This window comes from Maniola hyperantus, chromosome 7 (assembly GCF_902806685.2).
Source record: "Maniola hyperantus chromosome 7, iAphHyp1.2, whole genome shotgun sequence".
Taxonomy (NCBI): domain Eukaryota; kingdom Metazoa; phylum Arthropoda; class Insecta; order Lepidoptera; family Nymphalidae; genus Maniola; species Maniola hyperantus.
The window spans coordinates 9,718,934-9,740,135 of record NC_048542.1 but is presented as its reverse complement, the minus strand read 5'-3'; the positions used below and the strand labels follow the sequence as shown (position 1 = coordinate 9,740,135).

General features: G+C 35.5%; 2 protein-coding genes across 2 annotated transcripts in view; one reads left to right on the top strand and one right to left on the bottom strand.

Moving 5' to 3' along the window:
* The window catches only part of sano (serrano), a 100,800-nt gene that overhangs the window by 37,710 nt on the left and 41,888 nt on the right, over positions 1 to 21,202 (bottom strand). Inside the window, 1 exon segment of the mRNA XM_069499652.1 lies at positions 2,490 to 2,521. The gene's annotated coding sequence lies outside the window, so the exon portion shown is untranslated.
* Positions 1 to 21,202, top strand: part of LOC117983752 (transmembrane protease serine 9-like) — a 267,133-nt gene that overhangs the window by 226,508 nt on the left and 19,423 nt on the right. The window lies entirely within an intron of this gene.

Here is a 21,202-nt window from a genome sequence, read left to right as displayed (position 1 = left end):
TCGTCGGATTTCGATGTGGGTTCACTCTGCGATCATAAACGTTCGGTAATACGACTTTGCCTTTACCAGTCGATTTTCAGTGCTACCTTATTTCACCTAAGTTTTTGCATTTTAGCGGCTACGACTTTTGCGGCTCTTGCAGTCTTCATCATCTTAAGGGCGGTTACGCACTCATCCGATCCGAATCCCTGAAAATACGTTCCGAAGTAGTCATAGAACTATTTGTATGGTAGCTTACGCACTAGATCCGAGTTCCGTCATACGATTGCACCCGTGAGAATATCTCGTAAGTGTCTTGAATTCAAATCGGACATAATTATGACGTAGATATGTCAAAGATGTCCACTGAATAGCTAGGATTTGGATCAGAGATCAGATTAGTGCGTAAGGAATATCTGAATTCGGTCCGAGTTTTTTTATATCCGTGTTCTCACGGATTCGGATCGGATGAGTGCGTAACCGCTCTCAGTCTATTTCTTCTACATATATAATTATTATTCTCGATAATATTCGAAAATGGCTCGCGGCGCTTTAAGTTTTTTCCGTCGCAAAGCTGATTTGAATAATAGCCATCGTTATTATTAAAGAATGTCGTGAAACTTGTGTCATGTTTAAGTGTCTATAATGTATCAGCTGTTTGAATATTTTTCTTGCACACATTTTATAGAATTTTAACTAGCCGTCCGCGCCTTCATCGACGTGTTTTTTTAGTTTTATAAGAATCCAGTGGAGGGTCTTAGATTTTTCAGGATACAAAGTAGCCTATACCTACCCGTGTCCAAGATGCAAGCTAGAAGTTAGAAAAAGGGAAAAGCTAGAGTAGAGTACGACAAACAACATTAAAAAACCGTGAGAAACTTATTTGTCATATTAAAAAAGAACTTAAATAAAATTAAGTATAAAGATAAATTATTCCACAATGTGTATTCGACATAGTAGCCTATTAGCGGCCATAAAAATAATAGTAAAGATCCTTTTCGAAAGAGCCAATAAAAAGTATCACAGCGCAGTTCACATTAAAAGGATTAAATGTACTGATAAAATGCAAATGCAGAGCCTTTACGATCCCCAATGCCTATAAAATCGGTCCAAGAAGTCCTACGCTAGTAAAGATATAGCGAAATAAGAGCAAAAAATTGTGTCGCGAGGTGGCGACTTTTTTTTTAGGGACTCTTCCCTGAAAGATATTTTATTCTTTATAATGATAATAATTAAATTATACCAAGCTATCGTATCAAACGTCAGAGTCCGTTAAGTTGAAGGATCATGTAATTATGGAAAATTCTTTAACAGTAATAATTCTAGGCTGAATTTTTTTCTGGACTTTCACGTTTTTCAAGAAAGAGTTCCGTCTTTCATCTCAAAGATCTTTATCAGATCGACACTAACTTTAGGAATAATTTTCAAAAAACTAACTTCCAAAGCCGGTACAAATTAAAAAAATATTTTTTTGTTATTTCACGTATGCATGTTCTTGTTAAAGTCTTCTTGTTTTCGTCTGACTTCATACCTAAACTAACCACTTCCTATTTGGAAGAAGGTTAAAAAAAAACTAGACCCGTTATTTGAAAACACGCGTCGAATGGAGAGTCCCCTCACTGTTTTGAAATCTATTAAAAGCAATTAAAAATAACAATAATCATAACACTCATACACAATATCTAAACTTTTTTTTCAATAATTTTATGTTGTCTGGTTTCAAGATCTATAGAATGCATATTTCAACGGAAAAGTTACGTGTTTAAAAAGTCTAAGATATTTACTGTATTCCTAATAAGCTCTGCAGCAAGCCACGACAAGTCCTGCCTAGATACGATCTAGGATCTTTGTAATGGTCAGGTTTGTCCACTTGAGCGGTGGAAAAAAATTGTCAAGCAATTGAACCTGCTACATGATTACCTTTACTAGCCTTCAGTGAAGTTAAACGGATTTAGTGGTCTGCAGTCTGCACTTGCGTTAGGTTGCGTCCACATTTATGTTTGTCTACGGCATCGTTTCTCAACCTGGGGGGGGGGGGTTACATTTGTTATTAAAGGGGGCCAAATATATAATCTGTTCAAAAAATAAGACCTGATTTGCGTTTTTATTGGATGCGATATCGAGATATTTGTTCTTAGTATATTTTGTGACGCATCTGATCCTATATTTATCGAGCACGCTCAATTAGCTCCTATTCAAAAGACTGACGATTTGGACGCAACCGAAAACCCTGGCCGATTTTTGAAACTTTGTGACTCTCCCATTTCCTTATGTAACGTTCAAATTGACAAATTATTGAAATGTACACTTTTCTGCATCTAATTAACTTAAATCTGATGCGCTCGAGTAAATTCAGAAAATCTCCGTTTGGGCTCCCCTACTATTTTTCTACTAGTAAAGGATCTTTACTATTGCAATTCTGATTCAGTATGACGTATGCAATTGATTATTTTGAAAGATATTGAAGTGATTGAATTATGCTATTTATTTTATTTAAAAAATATCCTTACCTTATTATTTTAGTTACTTTGGATCATCAAATCTGAAAAGAAAAAGTAAAAAATTAATAATTACTTACTTAGCATCTATTATTTTAACTAAAAAAAAAGAAGTAAATGTGAGAAAGAAAAGGCAACAATTTTACAATAATTGTTGTGAATGAATATTATGTTTTTTTTTTATTTAGCAGTATTGTATTATTTTTATTGTATAAGATCTCGAATAGCATAGATTTTCCACCTATTAACCCAATAAAATTAAAATAAAAAAAACTTTTCATTTGGGAAGTTCGATGCTATTCGGCATCTAAAGACAAGTACATCTACCTCTATATGCACTATTATTATTAAAAAAAATTAAAAATAAAATGTTCAGTTATATCAAGTTAGCCGTTAGGTACCTACCGCTTTAAAACAAAAAATATGAGACACATGTAGATTCTATTAGCGTATGTTTCCTTGTTGTAAGACGAGATATCCAGAGGTTCCATTCCATACGTTTAATTTTGATGATACTAAATGACGTTACGCGTGGATAACCACCCCTGTGCTAAAACTATAACAATAAAGAATGAGCTCTACCAACTCAACAATAAAACTCAAACTTATATGATGCTGTTAAAATATGGAAGAGCCATTAGTTATTTGAAAAGAGACTCTACAGAACAGTCTTAAGATTGATTTTATTGTTTGTAACATAACGAAAGAATTATAATGATTTGTATGTCTACCATGGGTGATATTTTGCAGTAATATGCGTGCGAAAGGCATAACGATAGGTTTATTATTTTGCAACAGTGATCTAATATGTACTATTAGTACAACTAGCTAGCTTCCTGCTTATCTTACAAGCTTCCCTTATTTACCCGATGGTTATGGTGTGGTTATGGCATTAGTATTACTCAACTACATATTATTATTGGCTTGTAATCAGAGCTATGATTTTTAGGTAGGTAAATATTGGCAAGAGCTATGTTGGACTTTCTCTAGGTGATCAAATCAGAAATGAGGAGATCCGTAGGAGAACTAGAGTAACCGACTTAGCTCAACGGGTTGCGAAGCTGAAGTGGCATTGGGGTCTGGGGAGGGCATACAGTTCGTAAAACCGATAGACGTTGGGGTCTCAGTATAGAGTATCTCTATAATGTGTGTGTGAAATTTGACAATCCGCACTTGACCAGAGTCGCGGACTGCGGCATAAACTCTTCTCATTCTGAGAGGAGACTTGTGCTCAGGACTGGCGATGATGATGATGATGATGAATATCACATGTATAGTACACAACAGGTCAAGATGGCAATCTGGGTATGAGTCGGGGGGACGCCCCGCACACCCGCACGTCGCCCGCGCTATCCCGCACCGAGTTATCGCAGGGGCTGTGCGGAGCGTTCCCTCCCCTATTGCCATCTCGACCTGTCGCGGACTATAGACTGTTAAACGTCGTGTTTTTAAAAAAAAAAGAATATTAGCCATGTTAAATGACTAATATTCCCCTTTCCTCTCCAATTAAGCGTCAGGCTTGTGCTAGGAGTAGGTACGACAATAGTGCGACGGGCGGGGTTTGAACCGTCGACCTTTCGGTTTTCAGTCCACTCCTATACCGGTTGAGCTATTGAGGCTCTGTGAACATACAGACATTATTATCGTCACGTTTTTTGCTAATCAACTTATATTGTTATGTTGTATCTATAAACAAAAGAATTATAGTTCTTCAACATTATATTTTGAAATCTCAACATCTTTGAGTAACATGACTTACGTAGAATTACAATCAAGGAGGGAAACCTTACAAAGTTGGCTTAAAAAAAGAACACCAGGATGTCGGGACCGCTTAACCAATGCCGGTGTTGTGTAAAGATTATACGTACACAAGGATTAAAAACGCCTTGAATTTTAGATGCGCTTTATCACAGCTCACGACGCGACGGTTGGGCAACTTGTGACAAAACGTCGAGGCTTCGACGTCACTGGCAGGCGTCAAATGTTGCCTATATTTGACACTAGTTAGGCTATGAAACGACTATTTTTCTTTGATTTCACATCATCCATAGGATATCGTCGATTGAGGATGAAAACGAGAGGTCTCTCACTTTAGTTCACTCTGCATTCTATTTCGGACTAACACAGACATGCTATAAATTCTCTCAAAAGTAAGTACCTACCAATAATTTCCCGGTTGGATTCGTTTAGGAATTGATGTAAATAGGCTCAGAATCGGTTATTTTGCGATAAACTTGTGACAACGCATCAACAATACTGTTATGAAACTGTTTAAGTGTGAGAGCTTAACTAAAATACAACATACAGTTTATACTTCACTCAGATTTTTATATTTATATGAAGTGATCTATGTATGAATATATTGTATAGCAATGGCAGCTGTAAATGATAAAAAATATTATTCGCTTTTTTATCTTGATTTATATCTATATAATAACGTAGTTGTTTCTAAATTGCTTCTTTAATTTTGCTGCAAACGCGCATATATTTTTTATTATTAATGATAAAATTTATAGCCCAGATATACAAATGTTGATATAATTTAAGTAAAGCTTTAGGTAATTTTTTACTATTACAAATCAAAACAGTCGCATGGAAATCAGAGATAATAAAGTTTTCAAACCGGTATGAATATAAAATATTTAACATGTGCATCGAAGCGGTCTCAGTGCACGTTGCACCTAAAAGGAAGGCGTGGATCCCATAATAATGAAGTATAGGAATTTTTAATAGAAATTCTAAATTGAAGCGATTCTTGCAATTAAGTTGCAGTGTTATTTTGCTGCTAGATTAAAACCATCCGGGTTTTGTTCCTTTTTGAAAAATCTTAATACCATGTCCTAAGAAACCTGACTTCGACTTGGTTAATACGAGTAGGTATTGAGCTCAAAACTTTAGCGTTAATGATTTTTCATTTCACAATAAAGTTATACCTCCTAATAATATTTTTGGCTTCCATATTTTGCTATTAGCCATAAAATTAAAAGATATTTTTCTTATAACTTAATGTTCTCAACGGTGCGTGAAGTCTGCCAATCTGCACTTGATCGGCCAGCATAGTGGACTATGGCCTAAACCCTTCTCAGTATGAGAGGAGACCCGTCGGCGATGGATTGATGATGATGATTCTACACAGAGGCTAGTTTGGATTATGGAATCATCTGAATGGCAAGGCGTATTAAAACTGACGGCCTCCCTGGCGCAGTGGTAAGCTCTGTGGTCTTATTAGTGGGAGGTCCCGGGTACGATTCCGGGCAGGAGTTTAGAATTTAATAATTTCTAAATCTCTGGTCTGGTCTGGTGGGAGGCTTCGGCCGTGGCCAGTTACCACCCTACCAGCAAAGCCGTGCCGCCAAGTGATTTAGCATTACGGTACCGTGCCGTGTAGAAACCAAAGGGGTAGGGTATGGGTTTAATAAAAACTGACATACCCTTTTCAGGTAAGCCCGCTTCTATGTTAGACTGCATCATCACTTACCACCAGGTGAGATTGCAGTCAAGGGCTAACTTGTATCTGAATAAAAAATAAATAAAAATATAGTAAACTAGATGATGCCCGCGATTTCGTCCGCATGGATTTAGGTTGTTAAAATCCCGTGGAAACTCTTAGATAGAAAAAGCCTATGTCCTTCCCCAGGATGCAAGCTACCTCTGTACCAAATTTGATCAAAATCGGTTCAACAGACCGGACAGATTGGACAGACAGACACACTTTCGCATTTATAATATTAGTAATTAAGAGTATAGATTATCAGATTGAATGAGGAAAGATAGGAAACGGAAATTTTCAATGAGCTTTCGTGATAAGGTGAGGAAGTTAACAGACAGAATGTTAACAGATTTTTCTATAGACAATGCCTTGAGTTCATTGATCTTTTACTTTGCATGTTACACTTTGAACGAGCACTTTAAACTCATGTTAGGCTAGGTTTACAATGTTACAATTTGCATTAAAAAACCGGCCAAGTGCGAGTCAGACTCGCGCACTGAGGGTTCCGTACTCGGGTATTTTTTTTAGGCATTTCGCTTGATAAATCAAAAACTATTATGCATAAAAATAAATAAAATCTGTTTTAAAATATACAGGTAAAGCTTTTTCATATAATGCTCCACTTGGTATAGTTATCTTATTTTCAAAATTGGAAATATTTATTATTTGTTCATACACACATTTTTTTTGTGTGAAGTAACCATAAATTCACGGTTTTCCGGTTTTCAGATTTATTCCTTTACTTGTGCTGTAAGACATACCTACCTGCCAAATTTCATGATTCTAGGTCAACGCGAAGTACTCTATAGGTTTTCTTGACAGACACGACAGACAGACGGACAGACGGATCTATCTCCATAACAACCAAATCCGTCCACCAGTTTTTGCGGGAAAGAGTAACAAACATATACATACACAAATATCGACATAAAAAATATCGATACAAGGCACCTAACGTACGTATTGTAACGATGCGATGTTTTACATTAAATGAAATTTTTTTATGAATTTGTAAAAGAACTAATCCAAAATCAAAAGATTATTAGAAAAATGCATTAATGCATTAACAGATGTTTCTAATACTCTTTTGATTAATAATAGCGAATTTAATAGTGCAATAAACTGTGTATGTACCTACCTAAAGTTCTTTCTCCAACAAGTTCATTGCCCTCATAGACACCACCTTAACCGTCGCACATCCTATGACATCATGGGAACTATAGCTTTCAGTATCGAGAAATGTACTATCTCCCCATTAATATGCATGGTGTGTTTTATGAACAATACTTATGGTATTTAATATGCACGGACGCGACGCGATGCGGCCGCCATATTGATTTTATGGGGCCATGGCAATAATTATAGTTCTTAGGGTTTACGCTGTGATTTTATAATTCATACTCATATACAATCTGTAGTTGTAAAATGCAACGTCTATATGTCTGGCTGTACGTACGTAAATCGGGATTTGCATGACAAAAGTTTTTTACAATATTCAATAGCGTATAGAATATATATACGTTATTAAATTAGATAGGTACCTACCTCCAGATTGTAATGTGGTGATCGACGTTCGTGTCTTTTGTCGAACCTTAAAAAAACCCATATTTAAAATTTTGCGATTTTGAAGGCCCATAATTTAAATGTAGATAACGGGTAGGTGCATACCGTTATCTGTCATACGGGATTCATAATAATCATTAGACTATAATTCAAAATCTAAAAACAAATAAGTGTGAGATTTGAACATATTATTGTGTTTTTTAAAAACTTGCACAGCTGCAGTCTTAATTTTATAAATCTTAAATTATTTTTAGTACGTATTTTTTGTACGTAGGTATATAAACTGTACCTACGTAGTAGTGAGTTTATATCCTATTGTATGCACAGAAAACTATGGGTAATATTTTAATACCTATATATAACGGGTACATACCACGATTAATTTTTGTTTTCACTTGTCGATATTTGAATTGCACGGGTCGTGGTCACAAAGGGACTGATGGATAATGTAATTTGAGATACACTTTTAGAAGCACCAGTTCGAGTAGGTATTTGACTTAAAACATAGTTTACGACTATAATCATATAATGTAGCATGTGCGCATGTCAGTTGAAAGGGACATCAGCGTTCATCAAACAAACAAGCATCCGTGACTCATATACATGCATTTACGTCCTTATTATTAAGATAAGCCTACACAATGTCAACGTACGCTGGAAAATGTTGTATGGATTACAAAAAAATACATGATTCATGCGTAAGTTTAATAGGAGAGCGTAATAAACTCGGTTTTTTCTTGACCAGTGATACTTTGTTCCTAGGAAACACATAATCATTGCACACTTTCGTTAAGTGGGAGTCTTGGCAGGCACTATTTATCACTTTACCTGCAAGAACGCGTCAACAAGCAATTTTTATATTACTTACTTGCTTATTACTAAGCATTATAGAGAAATTTGCAGCACTCAAATAAGTCCGAAAGGGTTATGGAAAAACTATGTAATTGTGTAAAAAATAAAGTTTCGATTCAAATGCCGCGAAGAAACCAACAAGATAGTAAAACATGAGTTTTATATTCTTGATGATTTTACAGATGTCAATGTTTTTTTATTATAAACACTTGCTACACACACACACACACACACATACACACACATATTGCCATACCTGTCTCTCTCAGGTTAACCCACTTCCATCTTGTACTGCATCATCAGTTACTATCATCAAATGAGACCGTAAAGCAAGCTGAAATCGTATAAAAAAACAATTTCAACGCAATCATTGTCTAAGCTATGACTTAAAAACTACTGTCTAATAATAAGGTTGACTATTTAAAAAAAACCGGCCAAGTGCGAGTCAGGCTCGCGCAATAAGGGTTTCGTACTACAGTCGTATTTTTTCCACATTTTGCACGATAATTCAAAAACTATGATGCATAAAAATAAATAAAAATCTGTTTTAGAATGTACACGTGAAGACCTTTCATATGATACCCCACTTGATATAGTCACTCACTTCGAAAGTTGAAAATACTAATTATTAGTTCATGACCACAATTAATTTTTTTTTGTATGATCTAACCCTAAATTCACGGTTTTCAGATTTTTCCCCAAATGTCAGCTATAAGATCTACCTACCTGCCAAATTTCATGATTCTAGGTCAATGGGAAGTACCCTGTAGGTTTCTTGACAGACAGACAGACAGACAACAAAGTGATCCTATAAGGGTTCAGTTTTTCCTTTTGAGGTACGGAACCCTAAAAATATAGAGGAAGATGTTTCTTTAGCGGTGAGCATACATACAACGCAAGTCATGAAAAACAATGAATTGTAATGAATGGGAAAGTGGGCAAAGAAAGTTGGAAAAAGTTAACGTCTGTGTAACAGAGCAGTGCTAATGTTGCAATTAAACTAGTGAAATACCTAGTAACGGTCTTATTTCCTATTTAGCTTCTATAGTTTGCAATCTGAGATATACAGAGATGGATTACATCCTGAATATGGATATAATGCTACTTTTTATCCCGCAAAATATAAGAGTTCTCACGCAATTAAAAAAAACCTAAATCCTTAGGCAACATCTAGTAAAGAATAATATCTACTTAAAAAGGAAGTTTCCTGCAGTGTATACCCCACTTAACTCTTCCAGTTCTTATTCCTTACCAACAACCAACTTAGTCAACTGTCACTTTTTATTCCCATTTCTTTGCATGCCCTTTTTACGTTGATGCTTTCTTGATGATGATTAAGTGGAAGCTTTATTTTTAGAATTATCCCTTTACTGTGTATAGTTATGATTTAGTGCCACGTATTAGCGTGGCAAATTGGAGTCATTTGTATGTGTTATTCGCTTTTCTACGTGGTTTCAATGACCTGTAGAAAGCTTTTCTGTAAGTGCTCTACTTTTTGAGACCTTTAAAAGAGAGTGACTTTTATTGTTTACTTTAAGTGGAGCAAGTTTGACCACTTAAGGTAAATAATAAAAGTCAATTATTGTTAACCTTTATAAAGGTTACTTATATGTAACGATGTTGAAAATATCTCGTATTTGCAATTTCAAAAACCGGTTAAATACACAATATTATCATAACTTTAATAAAAGAGCATTTCAAACTAATGTGTGGCAGATTTACATGTTGATGTTTCGAAGCACTTCTCCCGTTCAGAATAATTATGAAAACGTAGGGTAGGTGTGTAAAAAAGTAAGCAAACATCGAAAAATAATTAGTAAGTATCTACTTATGTGTCTAAATTTTAATTCTAAGTGTATCTAGTAGTAGTAATAAAGCTGCCATTTTATAATGGTGCTTTATGGTAGGAAAAAAAAAAAAAAAAAAAGTGTATCTATGTGTCTAAGTTTTAATTCTAAGCGTCCCTTTCTACGCTACAACAAGCTCAGATGGTTATCCAAAGTCGGTTTATGGCCTAAAGTTTCTATTTTTCTAGAGGTGTGACTTGTAAACGCTTATTTGAATATACAACTTTTCTATTTAATCCGCTCCTTTAACCGTTGAGCTGTTGAGCAGGGAGGAGGGAATCTTTTTAACCGACTTCAAAAAAAGGAGGAGGTTCTCAATTCGTCGGAATCTTTTTTTTTTTTTATGTATGTTCCCCGATTACTCAAAAACGCCTGGACCGATTTTGAAAATTCTTTTTTTGTTTGAAAGGGTATACTTCAAAGTTGGTCCCATTTCAATTTGGTGAAGATCTGATGAACATCTTCGAAGATAGATACTGGAACTCCTCGACGGATAAGAGTAAATTGCTCGCGATCAGTGTAATAGCTTAGTAAACAGTAGATTTTTAACCAGTCATAGCATAATTCCATGGGGCCACTAAAAATTGTGAAATAAAATTTTTTTACAAAAAAAATAAAAACCGACTTCGTTACATAAACACTAAAAATTGAAAAATAATTTAATTTATTCCCGAACATATTATGTATACAAGAGTTAATATAGTTCCATAATAATATTTTTTGGGGTCGGTGCCAATGAGGTGCCATTGTGGAGTCCCATAAAAATATGAAGTCCAGACGATTCGCGCAGCTAAAGCTAATTGGCACCGGCACCAAAAAGTATTATTATGGAACTATATTAACTCTTGTATACATAATATATTCGGGAATAAATTAAATTATTTTTCAATTTTTAGTGTTTATGTAACGAAGTCGGTTTTTATTTTTTTTGTAAATTTTAATTCATATTATCACAAATTCGGTCGCGTATGAAGTATGAACACATTGCTCATACCGCGCTGTTGTTGCGCATTGAAGACTCGAAGATTGACAGGAAGTGGTAACTACAGACAAGCGGTCGTGAGTGGTAACTAGATATGAGATAGAATCCCATCAAAAACTTAACATCACAATATTTTTTATCCAAGCGTCAACGATAATAATCATCAGATGTTACTAAATAATAATAACCGGAATCGACGCATTAACAAGTTCTCCGAGGCACGGTGGGAACGTAAATGACACTTTTTATTGCTACTAATATAATCAATTCAGTTATGCGGTTACTCACGGTCAACGATTGCTTGGTCAAAACAATCATATTTTTTGAAACAACAGTAGATTTTTGACCACGCGGAGATGCAGAACCTCTAACAAAAGACAGTCTGGTGCCACAGATGCTAAACAGTGAAGAGAGATAGAAAAAGAGTGTATAAATGCTGCAGTCCATAATGAGACAAATGTGTGAACGATGCATGGTCCAAGCAAACGGCAAACGAAGCCTGACTGGACACTGGACAGCCCCTTTTCTGATGGTTGGCGGATAGTACCTAGTACCGGGAAGGAAGGCCAGAGGAGGCAGGAGGATTAAGCCCGTAGGTCGCCGAGAGAACTTCAGTAAAATTGGGCATGTCAATTGACATCCATGAGGATTCCCGCCTACCCAGGAAAAGAACATATTATTTTTGAAATTATCATCATCAACCCATCACCGGCTCACTACTGAGCACGGGTTTCCTTTCAGAACGAGAAAGGCTTTGTCATGGTCTACTGTCTAAAAGATACTTACGTAATTGCTTAAAAAGCACATAGCTTCGAATAGTTCATGGTGCGCACCCGGGATCGATTCCGGGACATTCCGACTAGGAACTATCACCGCTTGTTTTTGGAATACACTGTCGCAACTATTTTGTATCCAATACTATACGATACATTGATCTAGCTCTCATTAATAAAAGCTTAAAATTTTAGGGTTCCAGGCAAAGCTTCAGCTTTTATCATTAAAGTTCCCATCAGCTTTCTGCTTTTTAGTTTAATTGGAAATATTTTACTTATCGATTACTGCAGAGGTTTCTAGGACACTTATAAAATATGTGAAATATTCATAATTAAATCTCATCTCACGCTCTACATTGCAAATTCTCATAACCCTCTCATCTATAGCACCAATAGCTGGTATCAATAATTGTAATCGCCAAACTGTAATGTTGGATTCAAACTATGTATCTACTCTTTTTGTGCATTCGAAACATTTTTTTAAAGTACATACTTTTTGAGGTATTCATTAGAGTTCAACGCGAGTGATGCTGCACCCACAGAGTAAAATTAATTAATATTTAAATATCTGCAATAAAAAGCTAATAATAAAATATGAACTGCTTAAAATAATATGACCCTACATTTGACATGTTAAATATGGCGTTGAATATTTCACTTTCCTTATCCGAAAAGCAAAAGTATCTACAAAGTAGCCACTTTACGATTCTGATGCTCAATCAGTGACAAAATATTCGCAAAAATGTGCCTTGTACCCTCGTGATACAGTTAAGAATCGCAATAAAATAGTATGATTGTATTATTACCCTAACGTGACATTGTGCGTGTGTGACCCCATTGACACGAATTACGTTTTCAGTAACAAAATATGTTAGTCAATCTTATTTCGTGTGAAATAAAGTTGGATTTACATTTTCGAAGCTGCAAATACATGTTGGTTTAATCAGTGTGTATTTTTGTATAATTTATATTATGTGCTTGTTCGAGATTCCTATTTGACACGTCATAGAAATCACGTTTCTAAGAAAACGTGAGTTGTATAAAAGGTTTGGATAAGCTTATTTATGTAAGGTAAGAAATAATAAGATACAAAAAGGCTTAACAACTTACGGGCTTCTTAGGAGGTACTTAGAGCTTCCTTTGTTAGGATTTCTGAGGCATTTGCATTTCTAGCATATATGTACCTACTTAAAGAAGCTTATAAACTTTTTGGTCATGATCAACAAAGCGATATACTTGGCTATAATAATTATAGCCAAGAATTGATGATTATTATTATTAGATAATAATTATTATCAGCTAGATTTGCAGCAAAGTTAAGAAGTCTTTAAAGTTAACTTGCATTGACAGTGGATACAGACACACAGAATTAGTACTATGGACGAGTAGATAGGTAAAGTAGAAGATAGTAGATTTAAATTGTACTTGAGCGAAACGCAGCCGGTTTTGAAAGAAACAAACAATCGAACGCAACCCGTGGGCAAAGACAATGGCGTCCTATTTCCCCTTCACAGTAAACTCGTCACACGCGGGGGCGTTAGAAAGCGTTAATATATTGCACAATTTCACTCTCGACTTCCGTATACAGCCTTCAACAGCCTCGCATTAAAATGAAAACTGTACAAACGAAAATACTTTCTAGAAATTTGTGGATTAAGAGTCAATTTCATCTGAACGCATTTACTAAGGATTTTTATTAGATCTACGTATAGACATCTACAAATAATTTTAAGCAATAAAGGTCTTTAATATGTTAGAGATAGGGACAATTTTAGTGTGTAGGATAGTAAGGATGTGACCAGTTGATTTTAAGATGAAAGTTAATGAAAAGATCTTGACCCGCTTTGTTTTTAACATCGCGATCGTAAGTTATGCGTGTGTACCTACGAGTATGTGTGCTTCTGTTACTTTCTTTTGGAAGATATTAACATACCTACTACGTCACAATATGCTATACAAAATATAAACATAAAAAAATTAGACCAGATTCAATTTGGAGAAAGAAAAAATCATTAATTTTATGTTATGTAATTAAAACAACTGAAAATTGCCTGAAGACCCTTGTAGCATTTTATCTCTAAAGTCTAAAATAGTGTTTCCATCAACTTCTCGGAGTCGCGTTGGTTAGGTTTCCGCGGGTTGTGTGACTTGAACGATTTTTGAATGTAAATGTTTAAGCCCGTATGTTGGTATAACTTTAACTACGCATTACGTCACAGATATTAATTTCTGGTAAACATTGAGTTTGCTTAATTTATGTTATATTCAAACTAGCTGATGCTGATTTAGGTTTTAAAAATCCCATGGGAGCACTTTAATTTTCCGGATTAAAAAATATCCTATGTCACTCTTCAGGTGTTAAACTATACCCATGCAAAAAATCACGTCAATCCGTTGCTCCGTTGCGACAACGGAACAACAAAGATAAACCAATAAACCATAAAACAAACACACTTTCCCATTTATAATAATATGGGTAGTGATGAGAACCGAACTGAAATACGTTTGTTTGCAGCGCGCTATTCGTAGCTCTTTAGTCTCTCCTCCTTCTCCTAATTTGAACAAGATTATGGTCATATACCTAATGCTTATTAATTCATTGTATGTACGAGTACATAATAATAATAATGTTATTTATTTCAGGCAAATTGTACCCATATTATTACAGAGGTCAAATATAAAATAAAATTTAGATTTTAAGGTAAAAAATCAATATTTGTTTGGTGTAGGATAGTAGAGTACCTCTAAGCTCTAATCCTATTATGGTATGAGTTTGTAATTAGTTTAATGGTATTATTCTACTGTTTAATGAGCTAAGATCGCGTGGGCCGCTCAATTGAGGTTTCGAGAACGTGTGGACAATGATATGGAGCGGAAACTTCCGAGAGTGAACTTGCAGCCTCAATAGATAAGCGATAAATGGGTGTGATGAATTAAGGAGCACAGATTCGAATACTTTAAACAATTTACTATTAATAATGCGTTACTTCATAATTGAAAGGCTAATAAAATAGTTGGTTTGTTTAAAAAAATATATATCTATGGCTCAATGACTATTTGGTCACAGTCCTAATAGTAGGTAGTACCTACCTATAGTAATTCAGTATAATATCTACTCATGTGATATGCTCTAAAAGGGGGATTCCTGGAAAGTTTTCCGGGAGTTTTGAAAATTGATATAAAAAGTAGTCTATGTCCTTTATTGAGCTGCAAGCGATCTGTGTCAAATTTTGACAAAATCGGTAAAAAATATCGTCAGTGAAAGGCTAGCAGACAGACAAACTGACACACTTTCGTATTTATTAAAGTATAATTAAATACATACTTATATACATATTTGTAGTAGGTATAACCACAATTTAGCGTTTAAACTATCGTGAGTGATTTCCATGGATGGGTTCGAAACTAGTCGGGCTAACGTCCGTCGACTAAATATGTGAGTAAAGCCGGTTTCTCCTACATGTACTACTACAATATTTAAAAAAACGTACCTAAGTATATATTATCAAACACTCGTATTAATATAGTGAGTGATGGTAAGGCTAAGGCAATGTAATTTCTGTCATTCAAAAGCTGATATATCTTATTGTGACCGAACTTGACCTATTCTGCAGCGAAACCACTTTTATTTAATTATCTTCTTACAAATGGAGTCTAATTAATATCTAAACATGTATTTGTATAACAAGATAGGTCTTTAATCATTATAAAAAATTGCTCAAATGCGTGTCAGAACACGCATAATACCTTACGGGTTTCGTAGCTATGCTATAGTTAATTTAACTTAGGCTGTTATTTTTTTTCAAAAACTAATTAAGAAGCTTGATAAAAAAATTAAAATACCTATTAAACAATCGAAGGGGTTACACCAGATTTTTTTTCTGACTAACGCTTTCCTGTTTTATTCCAATATTTTTTACCTAAGGCTCAAAGCACATTGCGGCACAGTCGAAGTGACGATGACGCCAAACATCTGATTCGCCAAGAACTTAAGCTCGTTGGCGTCTAAAGTACAACGCACATCGGTGGCCCTACCGCGGTTGTTTGACAGCTACAATGTCACGATCGCAATCATCTCTGATTGGTTAATGCTCGCTCACTATTGGCCACAATGCATTGTTGCAACAAGAATCGCACAAATTCAGCCAATCAAAACAATTGAGATTGTAATAATGATTGATGCAGGTTTTAGACAATCGCCCTACGGCAGAATGACAGAAAGCCATGTCACGTCAATGCCTTTTTTGATAAAAACTCAAACTACCTCTTTCTCTGTGTAGCGGTAATTGGTTTCTATAAATGTAGGTACTAAATAATCTACCTTACAGCTGATATTTTTAAAATGACTGTGACATTCAGACAGATGGACTGGACGAAACTATGAGGGTTCCTTGTTTCACTACGCAACCCTAAACATTGACTATACTTATCTTCTATAATATAATATAATGTCGTAACACTTTGGGTCAACATGGTCAACTATTCTTGCAGTGATGTACCTACCTAATTGAATAGATTAAATTATTAATTGATGCCTTTTGTGTCTTTAATTCTATATCGCAATTAGACGGTTACGTCTTGTCTTGCAATCTTGAGGTAATGGACACGGACAGTCATTATAAGACGTCTTATATAATAAAAAGAGATGGAGGGCGTTAACGTTAGATTTTTGACTGTTAATATCCAAGATAACCAAGGTTTCATATCGGGAAGTGGTCATATTGGGAAGTGGTCATAACGGACCGAAACGGTTTCAATCACATCTTTTTCACAAAGTCTGTAAATGACACGAAGAAGAAAATTAGACGACTAAAATAATTTTACACCTAGTCGTTAGTAATATAAGGCTACAATACTTACAATGAACGATATATAATATTAAACAATCTACTCTTGAAATTAGCACATTTTTATGTAAGTACAACAATGACATTACAATAATTTAATCAAGGCTTTTCGTGGATGATTTATCGAGAAGAATTCTTTGCGTTTTTGCATTGATGTTATTTGCACTCATGTTAGGTATACCTAAGTGTCAGCAAAAGATGCGGATTGCGAAAAGTTTGTGTAAGTAACTATAAAAGCATTTTTAATTGCTTATATTTTGGGGAACTATCATTTATTTTATGGTAGGTAAGAGTTATAGTTCCTCACGGCGCGCGCGGCGTCTTGTAATTCGAAGGTTGACATGAGTCATACTAAAATATTTTTAGTAAGATCTGAGTGACTCAGTCGGCACGAGACAATATAAACGGGTCAATTGATCCGTCAGCGATAGCATCTAACCGCCAATGGTCAACAACCCTTTACTAATACAAGATCTAATCTATATTGTTCAATTTTGACTTAGGAATTCTTGTTCACATAGACACTGATTGCGCAAATAAATCAAATACGTTATTAATTACTATCGTATATCAATATTCTCATAGTCCAACCGGCAAATGGATATGTATTTTATCTATAAATAACTTATTATAAGTAACATTTTTTAAAGGAAAATACTAAATAATAATTCATCAGAAATACTGTTCATTTATTGAAAAAAATTGTACGAAAATTAATATTGGTTTTGTAATCATCATCGTTATCAATCTATCGCCGGCTTACTACTAAGCACGGGAGTCAGAACTCAGAATACGGCTTTCAGAATGAGAAGGGTTTGGCCAAAGTACACCACGTTAGCCAAATGCGGATTGCTTCACGCATCTTTGAGAAATGAGAACATTATGGAGAACTCTAGGCTTGCAGGTTCCGTTACGATGTTTTCCTTCTCCGTGGAAGCAAGTGATACTTAATTTCTTAAAACACATGTAACTCCGAAAAGTTAGAGGTAGTGCCCGCGATCGAACCTCCGACCTCTTTAATAAGAGGCTGACGTTTTAATCACTTGGCTATCAGCGCTCCTAATGTGCTGTACTTAATGTTGGATATAAATAGCAGACCTGTTGCGACAAACGCGTAAGAGGCTTATAGCAAGTCACTTGTTAAAATTATTAAGCCGATTTTGATGATTTTTGTAAGAATCGTGATAAACATTTAAAATTTCTTCATAAACCCCAACCTAAGTTATGACTTGCGCAAGTTGTCGAAGAATTTCTAAAGCTTATTTCACACTACGGGATATAAATTATATTATAATCCGATCCATATTGGTGTTCCCAATATTCGTACCAATTTTTAGACTCATCGGATTCGCAGCTGTTTGCCGTGACATGACTTACCTTGACTTTTTTATGTAATTTTTATATGTATATCCATTTTGCTAATATAAATTTATTGCAAATATATGTATCTGTATCATTTATTGTACACGGATATTAAAATTAAATCTTGAAATAATTTTAATTAGGTGTTTTAATAAAGAATAATTTTAGTTGAATGTCATATACTTACATACTCGTAATAATATAGGATAAATTATTTTTTTAATATTTTTTTATACTACTGTCGTATTTTGTCACCGACAAACTATTACAAAATTATATTTTCAGTGTTATTGTTGATAATAAATAAAGCAATTGATCAAAAAAAAAACCAGTTTGATCGTTCTCTCAACTCACTATTACTACAAAGCCGATCGTGCTCTATAATGGGTACAGGCAAATAACGTAATAATTATTATAATAATGAGCTGCATACTCGTAATACGAGGACCTTTGTTGAAAATCTGATAAAAATCAAATTATTACACTCAAGAATATAAATGTGCCAAAGATTTATTACTAGATACCAAAAAAAATGAGTGACTAAGTATAATAATTTTATAAGTTTATCATTTTATTTAGTGTAATTTAATGATTACAATCTTGAGTACAATACTTTTTTACTGTGATAGACTATCAAGGTGCGTTAATCTGAAGCAGCCTTTACGCAACTAATAATTCAACATACACTTTTTAGTCGAGGAAAACATCGTGAGGAAGTTTAAATAATTTGGAAGAAATTGTAAGGCATATGAAGCAGAAGCGAACACAAAACTCGGAATCGGAATGGTTGCAGAAAAATACTAGCTCAACAGTCGGGGATCGAACTGAAATCGACAAGATCAAAATCGAGACCCAACCCGTTGCTCTTTTTTGTACCCACTTGTAGCTTAAGCTTTAACTTTATATGGCGAGGAAAGGGGAATATTATGCTTTAACACGGCTTATATTCACAGAAAAAAAATATGATTTTATGTTACTTATATTGTGGTAATAGTGGACTGTGAATAATCTCAGCATCAATGAGCGCAGGCCCAATTTTCAAATATTTGCCTAATACACAAAACTTGTTAGAAGCTGTTCTCAGTTCTCTTAATCCTAATAAAGCATGATCTTTGATCCAGTTTATCGGCATTCTTATATGCAATAGCCAAAATAGCGGACAATAGTTGTTCCATTACCAGGTCTAGCAGTGGACATTCATTAGCTGACTAAGGGTAAGCCCGCACTGCGAAATTTCACTGCGCGACATGAAAATTATTTTATGAAGCAGTTCGCGCCTTTCTTTTTCGCAAGTGCGTACGGCTTTATACAATTTTCAAATTTCGCAGATTATGAGGCTTCAGGTTCGAATTCCGGGTCGGGTGAAAAATATTATTAAGCCAGTATAGCAGCTTAGAGTTGCAAAGTTGGCGTTGTTATTCGGAGAGCACTGAAAACCATTGGTCCTGCATCTGCAGATCTCTCTCCGGATGTGTCGGATTGCTGCCTAATCGGAATATGAGAGTGAGGGAATAGAAAATGAATCTGTGTACGTATATCACACACTAATTGTGTACTACAATATCTTCTGCATACGCATAGTTGACTCCCTATAAAGTAGCCGCCGTGGCCGGAATTCGGTTCATCATCATCATGATCAACCCATCGCCGGCTCGCTACAGAGCACGGGTCTCCCCTCAGAGTGAAAAGGGGCCATAGTCTACCACGCTGGCCATGTGCAGATTGGTAGACTCCACACATCTTTTAAAACATTATGGAGAACTCTCAGGCATGCAGGTTTCCTCACGATGTTTTCCTTCACCGTAAAAGCAAGTGATATTTAATTAATTAAAACGCACATAACTCCGAAAAAAAGGGGAAAATAAGGTGCGTGTTCGGGATCGAACCCCCGACCTCCGATTAGGAGGCGGACGTCTTAACCGGCTATCACAGCTTAGAAGAATAGAAATTCGGTTAGGAGGACCTAATTAACTGACTATAGCCGACCCGTCCCGACTAGCTTAGTAGAATTTCTGAAAATCCTTTCTAAATGGGGATGTGAAACCCAGTCAGTTTTACGCTGCTATTTATATCAGTCAGATATCTATGTGTCCTAAAATTAGGTATTTTGGCGCTAGACTTTGCGATTTGCGTGTGGCAGAGTCTAGTCGCCTAGAAACTATCAAATATATTCAGACATCGATTTAGTATCTACCAAATATTCAGACACGTACCTACAAAATAAACGATGTCACGACAGGTTGATATGGCAATCGGGGTATGAGGCGAAGGACGCCCCGTTCGCCCGTACGCCCTTACGTCACCCACGATCGCCCACATCGGGTTAACGCGGAGTTTTTGCGGATGTGCGGGGCGTCCCCACCCCGATTTCCATCTCGAGTCTCGACCTGTATAGCGTACTATACTTATTAGCTGTTGCTCGAATCTTTGTTCAAGTGGATTGATGTTTTTAAAACCCCCTGACAACTTATTGATTTCCCAACATAAAAATCTATATAATATTATGAAAGGAAAAGCTGATTGACTGATTGACTGACTGACTGATTGACTGATCTATCAATGCACAGTTCAAACTACTGGACCGATCTGGCTGAAATTTTGCATGCAGATAGCTATTATGACGTAGGCATCCGCTAAGAAAGGATTTTTGAAAATTCAACTCCTAAAGGGGTGAAATAGGGGTTTGAAATTTGTGTAGTCCACGCGGGCGAAGTCGCGAGCATAAGCTAGTCTAAATATATAAAAGGAAAAGGTGACTGATCTATCGACGCACAGCTGAAATTACTGGTCGGATTGGGCTGAAATTTGGCTTGCAGATAACCATTATGACGCAGGCATCCGCTTAGAAGGGATTTTTGAAAATTCAACCCCTAAGGGAGTAAAAGAGGGGGTTGAAATTTATGTAGTCCACACGGACGAAGTCGCGAGCATAAGCTAGTACAAAAATAAAACTTACTGTATTAGAAGCTATTCTTTTTCTATAGAGCAGTTTTTATAGTTAGGCGTTGC